This window comes from Athene cunicularia (genome assembly GCF_003259725.1).
Source record: "Athene cunicularia isolate RWA chromosome 8 unlocalized genomic scaffold, athCun1 chr8_part1, whole genome shotgun sequence".
Taxonomy (NCBI): domain Eukaryota; kingdom Metazoa; phylum Chordata; class Aves; order Strigiformes; family Strigidae; genus Athene; species Athene cunicularia.
The window spans coordinates 21229049-21239142 of record NW_020799109.1 but is presented as its reverse complement, the minus strand read 5'-3'; positions in this window follow the sequence as shown (position 1 = coordinate 21239142).

Below are 10094 nucleotides of genomic sequence, written 5' to 3'. Positions count from 1 at the left end.
AAGGGGACAATGCACCATCTAATACTATCTCTAGAAGAGTCTCTATTTGAGTCCATTGGTTTTAGATTAGGCCAGGATGAAAACCTAAGTAAGAAGGTGACATGATTAACTTAGGGAAAACTTACTTTTAGAGGTAGATGCCAACAGTCAGCTTTGTAACAGCATGTAGTGCAAAGTCAGTGGATGGAGAAGCTGCTACACAGTACAGGCAGCCAAAAGGTGCTAACAGGACTGTGAGATGGCCTGGAAGTAACGCATTAGCAGCAGCTGGCAGACAGCAACAGTTGTTTTGCAGTGCAAAAGTTTGGCAGTCTCTGTGCAGAATTGGGATGTTCAGAAGAGCTCATCTGGTAAAGTTCAGTATTATTCTGGATTCAGGAATGACTGAGGTTGTTTTGCAGTTGCATGGAAGAAAAGAGATTTTTCCAGTAGTAGTGCAGATGAGATCTGTATAAAGCAGCGGAGTTGCTTTTAGAGTGGCAGAGCACAGCAGGCAATTCCAGAGGTCTAAATGAACTAGTGTTAATTGGTACTATTAATTTCTATTTTTCTACACTGTTTAGGATAAGATTTTCAAAGGCTACAAGCTTTAAGAGTACATGTCAGTAGACTCATATTTCCCAATCTCTTAGACATTTCTCAAATTTCTTTCTATTTGCTCATAGGATTTTTCTTGTATTGAATTACACTCTCAAAAACACAGACTGAATGCATAGAGACCATCTCTCCCTGAGCCCCTGCATAAGCATCTGTATCACTTGTGCTTCCTCCATTCTCAAGCTTTTATCTTCTCGTCTGCTTTTGGCCAGTGTCAGAAATGGTATTCTGGCTCAATAAAATTCTGACTGATACACTGCAGGTATTTATATATTCTGATAAAAATCTGTGCTTGATAAACTAAAACCTCAGTAGTGTGTCAAAGTCTGGATAATGCCAACTCTCTCTCTTTATAAAAACTACAATGATGAGAACATTCAAACAGGATCTGAATTCAGAAATATTGTACATGAGGGAGGAAGAATAAGATTTGGGGTACTAGCTATCCTCTGGCCTACTTCCCATGATTCTTAGAAAGATTCAGAGGAATATGGAATTAACTGGAAAAAACCTCTTTCTCTTACAAAAGTAGACCTTTATGCCAAAAGTTTTGGTGCAGATTTGCATTTCTTTTAATATGTGATGGAGAAGATCACAAGCAAATAATTCTAGATATAAGGAAGAAAGAGCAGAAGCAGAATATATGGATGGAAAAGGCTCCTTTTGGCATAAGAAGATAAAAAGTGTAACTTCCAACCCCAAACTCATCATTTGCCTTATAATACATGAAAATAAGAATGAGAGTAAGAATATTCTCCGTAATACTTTCTTTTATTTGAACTGTACATGGTAGCACCATTTGTCCTTCAGTTTGAACTACCTGCAAAGACAGAACATTTTTCCTAGAATGTGCAAGATACTGAAGACTTAAGACTATTTAATGTTTCCAGAAGAGATTTTCCTTAATATCCATTTCTGGTTTTCCATTTTTTGTCTGTTTTTTTGTTCTTTTATCTATCTGCGTTATTTATAGTGTTTTGTGAAGCAACTGTAAGTGATTTCTTAGCAGAAGCTGGGGTTTGCCAGGAACGATTTAAGTTTTAGAGTAAGAAGGACTTATGGTGTTTATCAGAATTTGTTTCAAATAGCCTCTCACTAATTGGATCCTGGATATTTTATGAAGAAGTTCATGGCAGTGTCTGGCATTCATGCATACGCCGAGTAGTAAACTTCTCTGTTGAGTAGTAAATTTCTCCGAGAAGAGCCTGTGAAATTTATCTCTGTGGAAAGCACTAACTGCATTGACAAACTTCATTACTCTTTAGCAGCAAGATTTTTAAGGCTGCCTTGGGCTCTTGGGCACTTACTATATATTCATTTGGGAAGCACAAAGCTGGTCTCACTGTTACTAAACACTTCTGTGTGTTGTAAGCCCAGATGTGACAATGCAGGCTATACTCGCTTTCACTCCAGGCTCTTGACATTCCATGTGCTTGAGAGCTCTCTGAATAATGTAGACATTTCTCTTTTGAGACACAGCGAGCAATTACATCCAAGATAAAAGTGGAAGTTCTCTATCACATATCAGGTTAGGCTTCCATAGCATTTCACCTTCAGTGACCTTAAAGAGTAGCTATGAAATTGTTACAACTGATATAACTTGGTTATTATGAGATTACCAAGAAATTACAGATGACTTCTTTCTTATTTTTATGTCCTATTTCTTCTAATTAGATCCTGCCAGGATTTCCAGTTATTCACAATGGTTTGCTTTATAGCTATGTGCCAGAAAAGTGCTATTCCCAGTCAAGTCCAGTAGATAATTGTGTCAGTCAAAACACTGAACTTGATTGTCTGAGTTTTGATCGTCTAAAAAAGGATCAGAAGGATAAAGTGAATCTTAAATACCATATTGTACAATACAAATCCTAAAGAAAATTGATGAATAGCATAGTATGAAATGCATTCGTTAAACCACCAAATTTTATAAGGAAGAGTAAGAAAATAAAAGTTCAAGGTAAGTTTACAGATGATTCACAGAAATGAAACTAACTTCACAAAGAATGCTATACAAAATTGTCAACTCATCATTTATTCATCTTTATAGTAGTCTGAAGCTTTAGTCTAAACTAATAGTCTTTTTCAACTGTACTGTCCAATCTTTTTGATAACTTAGAAAGCAGTGTTGTCTTCTATTAAAATAGTAATATGATGATCTAGTAGACACTAGTAAATAGTGCAGATTAATTATTGCTTTCCCCCTGGGTAGTTACAGATTTTTAAACACACTGCTTACTTTTTAACTTCATTATAAATTTCTGTTCATTCTTGTAATCATTCTATATTATAAACTCCACATGAAAATTTTTCCTCCTTTATATTAATTGTGAAAGCCTTCTAGTCATCATTTAAAATAAATTTTATTTATTATTTTTCCATTTAATAAATTTTATCTATAAATAAATAATAAACATTCCCATTAATAAATACAATATGCAAGGTAAAGGGAAATATTTTTTCTTAAATTCTCTGAGATCCTAAATTGTTAATAGAATGTATTTGCTGTGTACATATTCTGAAGCCATAAAATACAGCAGGATCCATATGCTGACCAAAGATATAGAATGAACATCTCTTTATGCCACAAAATTCAGTACAGTCACGGCACAAAACACCTGAAAGTGCAAGAAAAGCAAAGTCAGCAGCTGGAACTTGGCACTATAGCAGACCAATCAGTGTAATAAAATTCACTAATAAATCATTTAAAGACTGATAGTTTTATATCAAACTTTAGATCAATAATACAGAATTAATTGTATTGTATTCATTAAAATAATCTAGGAAACCACATGTAAGATAATTTGCTCAATATCTTGATGAATTTTCCCTTGAACATGCTCCTGGAAATTCCTGTGCTTTGACCCTGGTGGTGTTGCAGATACCAAGTCACCATGCTACTTGATATCCTGAATACAGAAAGGCATTACAGAAGTAAGATTAATCTCAAACTCGTGAGCCTACCAGAACTTAACTGTATTTGGTCCTTGATCCACAAAAGGATTCAACACCGCATATACAACATTTACATGTCTTCCTTATCTTTTAGAAACTGTGGGCTGCACAGAAATGTTTTGTTTCCCATTAGGATGTCTCAGCTTCCAAATGAAAGCCATAGAAGTAGCTGCATGGTCGTCTGACCCAGTCAGTGGTGATTTCTTTCAGCAGAGAGAGAACCATGGCCAGAAAACCATATAGGCAAAACATCTGTCTGGAGGTGAGCTGTTTAAAGAGAGATACTAATATCTGTTCCTCACGGTGTGGAGATAATTATAGTCAGAAATTAAGTCAGTAGAGACAAAATTTATCTAACCAAAAGGGTCATTAAACTATCTGTTCCTTATGAATTGGTATTCACATATAATTTTGAGAAATTTCAGGAGGGAATCCTTGGCTAAGAAGCATAGGAATGTTGAAAGTCAAACATTTTTCAAGCTAATTCAGCACAGACCTTTATCCTGCCTGACAGCAATTTCAAGCATGTGTCACATTTCTTAAATTGCCTCTCTTATCACTAGAGAGTAACATGGTCTATGATAGAGGGTGACACAACTATGAAAGTTGTTCTTGCTCAGTTGTCTGTATCAGACAACAAGGATTGGGGCTTTGATGCCTAGCCAAGTAATTGTCTTGAAAGGGGAAATAAATGCCTGCAACTCACATGTTTCTTTCCCTTGCTTGTCTAGGAAAACTCAGCTGCCCATGGTTTTTATCACTTAGCTACTCCTACATTAGCATATTCCTTCCATTAAAGTGTTAACAAAGCAAGTAGTTAAGATGATACTAAAATCTGTGGGGAAAAAATGAGATAAACAGTCTAAGTAACAAAATAACATTCTGTTGATTTAAGGTAGAACACATTCAAGAGATGAATGAAAGGTGTCAGATCCTTAACAGTTGCGGCTGGCTTTAAGTATCTCTCAGTTTATTAGTATATGCACACACACACAAACACTACTGCAAAATGCTTTCTCTTGGATATCTGTCATTTTGATTTAATGGAAGTAAAAATCAGTTCATTCCTTCTTGTTGCTATTTGGAGGGTCATTTTCTTTAGAAATTTCCGTCCACTTCCAGAGAGGGAAAAGTGACAATATCTATACAAAAGAAAGATTTCCATATGTGTCTTTAAAAGTAAAAATAAAAAAAATTCAAAATGAGCAATCCCTGTAATCCTCAAAAATTTAAAATAATGATTCTTGAATCATGTAGTGTTAATTCCTTTCTGATATCTGTGTACTATTTCTACCTGTTAGTGAGCCAGTCCACTGTGGGACTACAAGGGTAACATTTATGTAACGCAGCACAGCAAAAATAATCTATACATCTGAACACAGCTTTTCAGAATATGAACCATTGTAAGAGAATAAAGAATATATTGTGTGATAAACAAGTTGAAGGGTAATCTATTAGTAGCAGTACAGTTATCAATAGCCTGCCTAGGAGAATCCAAGTTCTGCATTTGTTCCAGCTGGAATGGTCTGTTACAGACCTTGTTCTCATCATTCCCCTTTGTCTTTCTGGGTCCATAGGAACATACATGTACCTCGTGACTGAAGAGCGGGAAGAAGATGGGAAACAGCAAAGTGACTGATCTCCATTTTCCCATAGTCAAGGATCTACAGGTGCCTTGGAGAGCTGGTGAGTAATAACAAAGCTTCATCAAAAGGTTCTACACCCTTTTCTTGATTAACTTCATGTGATCATGTGAAATTCTGGCCTTAATGAGGTATATAACAATATTTAGTGATATTGGAATTTCATGTAGAGTGTTGGGGGAATTAGGTAACTTAGTCTTATTCCTTGTTAAATGTTTTCAGGTGACTTCATCTTGCCATATAGCCAGCATCTGCACTTTGGCCCCAATCCCCCTTTATTTTTTTACTCTGACCATTTTGAATGAGTTTTGTATGAAAATCTGTAATTCCAGTAAGAACAAATGACTTTGACATGTCTCAGTATATTTGGCTCAAAATAAAAGTAGGTCTGAACTCTCACTTCAAAATTCCCAAAGTGATTTTGAATACTCCAAGGCTCATATTTGAATTTGGCTTTCGGTATACACTGGAGAATATTTCAGAAGGGAACCTTTTTCTACATATGTCACTGTGAAGACAATAGAACTTCAGCTATCCAAACTAATACTTTGGCTTACAGTACAGTACTTGACACTAAGTATGTGGATTTAAAGGCTATTCAACAGTTTCACTTTTAGATCCACCATCACTAAAATAATACTTTTTTTTTTTTTTTAGAAATAAAATTTTGAATTTCCACAGCTTTTTTTTTTGCCAGCAACAAGAGACAAAGATGAAAAGTAGGGACTTTTTTATCTAGTGACTTCTGTTTCTTTTTTAGATGAACAACTTGTTCCTTCTGTGAAGTGAAATAGACAATGCCTCTGAATAGAGGAAAATAAGAAATTAGCTAATTTGTAGTCTATGCAAGTTATCATACTTCTGTATTATTTTATCTGGCATCTTTTCTGGATTCTGGATGCCTTCAGACTAACCAAACAGGAAATGTTGTAGTTGGAGAGCTGATGCCTGAGAAAGGTAATGAAGGAAGTAGATGCATTTATTTTTATATAGAATATTTCAGAAATTCCAGAAAAAGGAAGGAATCAAACGATAAAACTTTCTTAAGTTGTTTCTTTTTTCCCTTTTTTTAATAGATGTCAAGTTATATGTGGAGTGCAATTGTAAAGTGTGATGTGGGTTACAGGGTAATGCGTTGGTGTTCTTTTTGTAGCTAGGAACAAAGTTACAATTCCTGAAACAGACACAACCCTTTAAATAGATCTGCATGTAGATCTCATCCTTCCCATCCGGAGATGAAAATTACAGGGAGTCAGTGATGCTCTCCTCCCCCTCTTGGGGGCTATACAGAGATTGTATTATTGTCAGGTGATGAGAAAGAAGGTGGAGGGAGTTAAGGAAACCCTCCTTAAGGGCCAGGGAAAAGCCAGTAGGCACTGAGGAAGGAAAGTCATTATATAACCTATATAGCAGGCTGCTGAGGTTGCTGAGAATTGATGATTTTGAGGCTGGCAGATCATTGTCTGCTGTATAAGCCATGTAGTCAACAGTATTCAAACATGTCCTCCAGGTTCATGGGTTTTTTCAGTTACTTGATTAAGATATAACCATACTCAAGGTGTTGCCTTGGATGTGGTGCCTGAAGGGCGTTTCTTCTTTGTTGATGCAGGTATGTTTTCCCTCCAAGAATAGTACTCATTTGATTTTCAGCACATTCCACTTGCTTTTATTCTTTGGGCATGATCATACTGTGGAGGTATCAGACACTCTTTGTGTAGAGTGAAAGCTCTTCACCCCAACTGCTTCCTTAAAGCATCAGAAACTCTGTAAGAAACTTTCTTATACTCAGATGTCCAGTGCACATCCCATGGATATCTTTCATGAGGTGAGTTGAGGGCTGCAGTTTGAATAGGGGACCTAAGTATGAGCTTACTTAATACCTCTGTGATCTGAGGATGAAGAATTGTTGAGTCAGACCTATCTGCATCTTTTCACTTTAATGCCATGCCTTCCATAGAAGGATTCTGCCCTCTCAAGCTGATGGGACACAAAGATGCTTAGTAATAAACATGTTGCATATGTTTCTGAGTTGGGAGCTTGTATAGAAGTTATTATTCCAGCACTGAGTAGTTTTAGCAGAAATCCCAAATCATGTCTCTTGATGCAGATAGTGGGATGAAGTGCCATTTTATTGCTGACACAGGAAACAGGATGTCAAATTAGATGAGTTTCCTTCTACCTTTTTTTTAAAAAAAAAAAAACTTCTCTGACAAAAGAGAAGGTTTAGCCTTCTTCTCCATAGGTCCTTGGCCATAAATCAAAAAAACAGTGGTGAAGGTTTTAAGAGACCAAATTCTGCATGAGGTTTAGCATTTCAGCTTTCCCCTAATAGCCTCCATGAGACATTGCAGTACATTAAAGATGCGGGAAGAGGGTTAGAAATGTTGGATAACTAACATGTTGGATAATGTGAATTTTTTCAAATAATTTTTTAGGGTATCAAGAATTTGTAATCTCTTTTGCTTAGATGACATTAATTGAAGTTCATCATATAGGTACTTAGTAGGGTTGTAGAAGTATGTGTTAAAGCAAATGCTTAACACAGTTCTGAAGTGGTTTTCTTTCTTAAATTCCAGAAAAGGCTGAAGTAAGTTTCAGTTTCATGAAGGACATTTGTATTTTCTGATGTCAGGCCAAAAATGATGTGCTTGATTTTTTCTAACTCCCTTCTGAGACACACAATTGTTTTATCTTTGTTTGTCCATCAGAGCTCAAGGAAAGTCTCTTTTGATTACTAGATGTATTGGAAAACACATATTTTCATCCCAGTGCTTAATTCTTTCAATCTCTTTTGCCTTTAGTAATATTTTTGTAATACTTGTTACACTCCAGTCTTCATTACACTCTGCAGGTGTCAGGATTTATTCCAGTTGATCCTATAATACTTGATCTCACTGTGAATCTAGATGCATCCACTATTTTTATGCCCAGCATCCTCTGTGTTGTTTGAATAAAACAATAAATATCTGAACTCTCGAGGTCAAATGCTACAACTCGTCAGCTGATCTCTACTTCTTTTCAGACCAACCAGTTCTGAAAATAAGCAGACTTGATATCCATTTTCCTATCTGCAGATTGATGCTGTGGATAGTAGGAGCAGCAGTAAAGTACACGTTCTTTTTAAATATATAGAAGACTCACATCTGAAGTTGGGTGAAGAGCAAGTTTTAAGATTTTTTTTTTAATTTCTTGGCAGATCTGTACTTCCTTTAATAATATTTGTTGGCTAACCCTGCTCTTACTTATGCCATCTGAGTTAAAGTAGTATCACTCAGTATAGTAGTCTCTCTGGTAAGGGTCCAATTCCAGTAAAGTTGATGGCAGCTGTCCAGTTTAATTTACTGAGAGCTGGGTCAGAGTTATTTCCTATTTCATGTTATCTGATGGAGGACTTGATTAGGATTTTTCCAGCATGCGGATATGCACTCCTGTGATTTTATCTTTTTGTGTCTAGAAACTGATTTCCCAGAAATAGGGAAATTTTGCCTTTTCTCCTTCAGCTTAGCCTATGATTATTTAAGAAGTCAAGGCAGAAGAGTTTCACTTCTTGTTTCTCTCTGCCTATGATTAAAAGTATTTATTTACTGCTCTGGATAGATTTTAGATTTCTGGATTTGATAACAGTATTTCCAGAATTCTGCATTTCCTGAGACTTATGAGAATTGGTTTTTCTTCCTCCTCCTCTAATAAAAACAATGGTGATGATAATAAAAAAAATATATAAGGGGAGAATCCACTGTGGCAGTTTCAATGATTTACTGCTTTAGTAACTTTCGATTAGGCATTGGAGGTGCTTCAGATTTCCATGTTATATTCGGGCTAATTCTTGGGTTGTCTTGCTTAGTTTTATCATATTTCTGAATATTTTTGTTGTTATTATTTTGAAGTCATACTTTCTGCCTGAGATTACAATTTTATCTTTCCACGATCATTACATTCCTTTTACATTTATGAGTTTATGATAAGTGTATGAAAAAAGTGGTTGATGCTTCTTATTTTACCTAGTGTGTTTCTGTAGCAGCTATACTATCCAACTATTCTTTGATGAGGATGCAAATGTAGGGGCAGCTGCAGTCAAAGAAAAAGCAGAAAAAAAAGTTTCTGAAGAAGACACGCTGCCTATAAGCCAGTGGGAAAATATTACCTGAACATGGTATTTTGGAGCTAACATTAGGTTATTAACTATTTCAACAATTAAATTTCTTTAGGATTTACAGAATTGTTTTTTCACCCTTATTTCTCCAAGTTATTACTCATTTACTAGATATTTGAATCTGTGCTGTTTAAAAAATATACTATATGACAACAATATTTCGCAGACATCAGATGACCAAACTATTACATACCAAATGACTTGCCAGAGTCATTTTAAAAACATACATGTTTTGTTTTTAATTTCTTGCTGCTTTTATTTAGTGATTCATAATTGGCCAATATGAACTACTCAAGTAGTTGAATAAATAAACAATTGAAATTTGGAAACCTTTATCCATTCTTTGCATTCATAGCATTTCCCAACTGAAAGTTAAACACTGAAAATGTTATTTTACTTTTTTCATAACATTGTCACTGTATTAGCCAGTAATAACTGTCCTTAGAAATAATCTAAACTGGATTCATATACCCACTGAAAACAAAATACTGAAAATAATCCCGGAGTTGTATTATCAATTATGCATAAACAGGACATAAGAGGTCTGAGAAGCATATCGGTACTGTAATGCAAAGCAGTAGCATCTTGAAAGAGGGACTTTTTAAAGTGGCATTGGGAAAATTAGTTCATTCAACTCATCCAAATAGGATGAGCCTGATTCAAGTTTATTGAGTCAGATCTCAAGACTTCTGTTATCTGACTTATTTCTTCATTTTTAGGGATCAGAAATACCTAGGGACATGAATAAC